The 5,497-nt window shown below is 43.2% G+C and overlaps 1 long non-coding RNA gene across 2 annotated transcripts; it reads right to left on the bottom strand.

The window, feature by feature from the left end:
* Positions 1-1,795, bottom strand: LOC135365840 (uncharacterized). 2 transcript variants are annotated; one of them, XR_010413953.1, is made up of 8 exons: positions 1,717-1,795; positions 1,471-1,546; positions 1,225-1,300; positions 979-1,054; positions 733-804; positions 487-562; positions 241-316; positions 1-70 (listed from the first exon to the last, which is right to left on the bottom strand). It is a non-coding gene; the product is annotated as an uncharacterized LOC135365840 (long non-coding RNA). The 2 variants fall into 2 exon arrangements; XR_010413952.1 differs by having other exon boundaries at positions 733-808.
* Positions 1,796-5,497: the final 3,702 nt, after the last annotated feature.

Below are 5,497 nucleotides of genomic sequence, written 5' to 3' on the forward strand. Positions count from 1 at the left end.
GGGCTGCTTGTAAGAAAGCCCAGAAGATAGACAATGTGAGGTACCAATGGCATCTGAAGATTCTATCTGCCTAGGATAGAGACGCGACAAGTTAGGACAGCCGAAGGAATAGTCTAAACTAAACAACTAGCGACACAAGTCAGAACTTTGACGAATCAACACAATATTGTCCCTTCTGTCCGCCCGTCATAGATTCATCATATGCTCTACTAATCTGGTACTATAAAACATGATACGTACCTAATAGGGCTGCTTGTAAGAAAGCCCAGAAGATAGACAATGTGAGGTACCAATGGCATCTGAAGATTCTATCTGCCTAGGATAGAGACGCGACAAGTTAGGACAGCCGAAGGAATAGTCTAAACTAAACAACTAGCGACACAAGTCAGAACTTTGACGAATCAACACAATATTGTCCCTTCTGTCCGCCCGTCATAGATTCATCATATGCTCTACTAATCTGGTACTATAAAACATGATACGTACCTAATAGGGCTGCTTGTAAGAAAGCCCAGAAGATAGACAATGTGAGGTACCAATGGCATCTGAAGATTCTATCTGCCTAGGATAGAGACGCGACAAGTTAGGACAGCTGAAGGAATAGTCTAAACTAAACAACTAGCGACACAAGTCAGAACTTTGACGAATCAACACAATATTGTCCCTTCTGTCCGCCCGTCATAGATTCATCATATGCTCTACTAGTCTGGTACTATAAAACATGATACGTACCTAATAGGGCTGCTTGTAAGAAATTCCAGGAGATAGACAATGTAAGGTACCAATGGCATCTGAAGATTCTATCTGCCTAGGATAGAGACGCAACAAGTTAGGACAACCAAAGGAATAGTATAAACTAAACAACTAGCGACACAAGTTAGAAGTTTGACGAATCAACACAATATTGTCCCTTCTGTCCGCCCGTCATAGATTCATCATATGCTCTACTAATCTGGTACTATAAAACATGATACGTACCTAATAGGGCTGCTTGTAAGAAAGCCCAGAAGATAGACAATGTGAGGTACCAATGGCATCTGAAGATTCTATCTGCCTAGGATAGAGACGCGACAAGTTAGGACAGCCGAAGGAATAGTCTAAACTAAACAACTAGCGACACAAGTCCGAACTTTGACGAATCAACACAATATTGTCCCTTCTGTCCGCCCGTCATAGATTCATCATATGCTCTACTAATCTGGTACTATAAAACATGATACGTACCTAATAGGGCTGCTTGTAAGAAAGCCCAGAAGATAGACAATGTGAGGTACCAATGGCATCTGAAGATTCTATCTGCCTAGGATAGAGACGCGACAAGTTAGGACAGCCGAAGGAATAGTCTAAACTAAACAACTAGCGACACAAGTCAGAACTTTGACGAATCAACACAATATTGTCCCTTCTGTCCGCCCGTCATAGATTCATCATATGCTCTACTAGTCTGGTACTATAAAACATGATACGTACCTAATAGGGCTGCTTGTAAGAAAGCCCAGAAGATAGACAATGTGAGGTACCAATGGCATCTGAAGATTCTATCTGCCTAGGATAGAGACGCGACAAGTTAGGACAGCTGAAGGAATAGTCTAAACTAAACAACTAGCGACACAAGTCAGAACTTTGACGAATCAACACAATATTGTCCCTTCTGTCCGCCCGTCATAGATTCATCATATGCTCTACTAGTCTGGTACTATAAAACATGATACGTACCTAATAGGGCTGCTTGTAAGAAATTCCAGGAGATAGACAATGTAAGGTACCAATGGCATCTGAAGATTCTATCTGCCTAGGATAGAGACGCAACAAGTTAGGACAACCAAAGGAATAGTATAAACTAAACAACTAGCGACACAAGTTAGAAGTTTGACGAATCACCACAATACCTTCCCTTCTGTCTGCCCGTCATAGATTCATCACACGCTCTACTAGTCTGGCACTGTAAAATATGATACGTACCTAACAGTGTTGCTTACAAGAAAGCACTGAAGCTAGACGATGGGAGGTACCAACGGCATCTGTGTCTAGGATAGAGACACGATGATTTAGGGCAATCAGAGAAATAGTCTCGACTAAACTTCTCCACTAGCTACACTTTGCGAAACTACCATTGTAACTCACGTTGGGATTACGATGGACTTTAATTCTTGCACCCAGTTAAACATGCACACGCTGAAAAAAAAATAGAGATTGAACGGTTACATACAAAGGCCATTGTGTTTTAACTTTTTAGGACTCCTATTAAAGCAAGGTCGAATAGAGGAGTGTAAGGAAAGCGAGCTGGTGATAACTTGTTACTGGTAGCATTTTCCTTGAGTTTGAGGAGGCCTCAGGGGTGATGGACAAATACACGGGGAGATTCATAAACCAGCAAGAACGGGGTTTATTGCGCCCCACAAACATATAACATAGGACGGAAGGGTATAAGAGAGGAAGGAGGCTAGGAAGGCCTCACAGGACTATCATCACATCCAAGTCCTGCCCAGGTTGCATTCAAATTTTCCCTGATGCTAAACCCATGTTCTTTTGTCACAGCACTGTGATATGCACCCTTCTGGAATCTTCGCTAATCTCCACTACCAGGGGTTGTGCGAGTCAGCTTAGCATTGTTCTATTGGACAGGCTCTTGGTGCTCGGTTTAAGGTGTAGGGAAGGTTAGCCATCCTGGGGGATCATTGACCTCCTGAGTCCCAAGAGGCCTTCCTTGCCACTCCGCTCTCTCAAGGTTATACCCTTGTTCCTCAGTACGCTATATGTCTGTAGCGTTCTTCATTTTCGAGGCAAGTTGACTCTCCCACCTGCTGCCACTGTGGTGCTCTTGAGGATCTGGAGCACATTCTTCTTCATTGCCCTCACTACGAACCTTCCCGAACCACACTCTCCGAGTCTCTTCGTCAGCTGGACTCTCGCCCTTTCTCCCTATCGAAATTGCTCGGTCCCTGGCCCAATCCAGCCCAGCAACGCTCTGCGCTCTAAGCTCTTCTGACATTTCTGGACACCATCGGACTTCGATCGTTATTGTGAAGGGGCTCGTTATTTTATTCCCCCCATTCCATCCAGCAATGGGGTAGAGTATCGCCTGTGGCGATGAAACTCCCCACTCTCCAAGGTCGAAAATAAAGTTGTTGTTGTTGTTCATTTTCGAGTTAAACCCGATTTTTCACGATAGTTTCCCTCCCCCAAACAATTTTTGAAGAATTCGGGTAAAACCCGATATCTACCCGAAATCCTTGCGGCCCTTGTCAACTTGTCGTTCTAGGTAAATCTTCGGAAAAGTGGATCATGATATCAGCAAAGGAGCTATTTGTGACAACCTATTTGTCCTCCTTTTATAATCACTTCCTGCGGGAGTCAGAGGCGAGCTTTTTGGAGCTCGTGCAAGTGTTTGAATACTGCAGTCATTCACTGCCCCAGTTCCGAGCGGAAATATAATGATTCTTGTTTCTCGTCCCAGTGTCACAGCAGTGGCTCGTTTCCTATGCCTTTCGTTTCACCCGAAAATTCCCCAGTGACATATCAAACAGAGATCACAGCGCCCAATTTCTCCCCGAATTCTGGTGCATAAATAGCACCCGATTTTCCCCTCCCGAATTTGTGGAATCATAAAACCCGAAAATGAAGAACCCTATATGTTTGTGGAACACAGTAAAACCCGTCTTTGCTGGATGATGAGCCTCTCAATCGCAGTTTGAGTAGCAATCCCAAAACCGTCCACTGTCGATAACATCAGCTAGTTGATTCTTTATGATTGTTCTATTCCCTTTTTCAAGTTGAAACTGTGAGCAATGGTGCCATTGCTCACTGTTTCAACTTGGGAAAATCTTTATATCCTATTTATACGCTGTGTTGTTGTGTAACAATACAGTGTGCAAACAGGAGATAATTTCGGTGCTTCTGTATATTGTCATAAACGTTCCTGAGAAACTATAAGCATTTTTCTCGAATCCTTTTTCATATTTTCAGGACCTGATTTGGAAAGGCAGCTTGGTGTGTCAAGTGAGGCTTTTCATTAATGAATTCTATACACCGATCAGCTCCCAAATACATCGCTCCTGTTCTTTTACGTATATAAATATATACGTTAATTTTTATGGTAACTACCATCACTTGTTTTGTGTGTGGCCCCCCATGATATGGTCTAAGGTCAATGCAGCCCGCGGCTCGATTTGAGTTTGAGGCCCCTCCTCTAAAGGAAAAAAAAGTGTTTTGAAAAACTTGCAAAAAGGTGAGGATTACATGAGAAGGGACCTTAGGCACTGCACCACAATGGACATGAACCACTTCCTTGATACTGTCACTGATCATTTAAAACATTATGTTGGAAGCATTAGTGAATACCTTTATTGTTCATTCTGCATCGCACCGACGAACTCATGGATCCATACACTGCACTTATAAAGGCCCTCATGTCGTGGTTGCTTTAAGCTGACCACTGCCTCGTAATCTTCTAGTCCAGCTGTTCAGGAACAACAGGACCAGAGGCAATTAATGCAAATTAATAATGCAACAACAAGGTCAGAGGAGAACCTGCACCATCACTAGCAATGTGCTAGTTGCCTAGCTGGAGGAAATCCTAATTTAAAGGAGAGAAAGAAAAAAAAATCGTTGAAACTGCGCTTGATGAATTGTCCCGCTACCATGCGGCAGGACACGAAGGCGAAACCGTATTAGTTTCCTTGGCTAACGTGGATCACGAAATGGACGACAAAAATTAGATGGGAGAGCTGGTAGAACCAATCTTCTAACCCAACTTGAGCCTTACGGATAACTATATGTCCTACCTCCCGCTTTCTCATGACATGAAAGCATGATTGAAGTAAATGCAATCCACCTTTCCCCGACCTTGTACCAGAAATCGCTCTCATTTGCGGCACATGTTCAACTTCCCAGATTGAACATTGCGCCGATCATCATGGCCGGCTGCACACCTCGAGGACGTAGGCTACGCTAGCTAAACTGTCCCTCTATCCATTGTCATTGGTGCTGATTGGAAGATTACCAATGAATTGCCAATTGAATATGAGGTAGAACCATGGGTAGAAGCACGCAGAACACGTTGTGGAGCTGCATATTCTGGGCTGTATTTTTATGCGTACTAACCACGATCCCGCAGCAGACGGCATTTCGGAGGATAGGCGTAGATTTAGCAGTGATACGATGTGGCCAGATGATATGATTGCTTACGGCCCACGGCCAACCGATACTTACATGAAAGGTTAATTTCGTAGTTTCGTAGTATCAATCGAAACTTTTTCTTGTAAAATAGTGAACTGATATCATAAAACTTTACGCATGACTTATCTATTTATTTTTCTGTTTTAGAATACACAGAATGGATACTCAAAATTTCCCATATCTTGTGTTGTATTCTGGTGCACATGTTGCTCCATGTTACTCAAAGTGGTGAGTGACAAGAACGACAAGAACCCCTTCTCGGTTTCCTTCGAAACATTGTGTTGCCGTGTTTATTGTTTGTATTCCTCACATATGCAAA

The sequence above is a fragment of the Ornithodoros turicata genome, chromosome 8 (genome assembly GCF_037126465.1).
Source record: "Ornithodoros turicata isolate Travis chromosome 8, ASM3712646v1, whole genome shotgun sequence".
Classification (NCBI taxonomy): Eukaryota; Metazoa; Arthropoda; class Arachnida; order Ixodida; family Argasidae; genus Ornithodoros; species Ornithodoros turicata.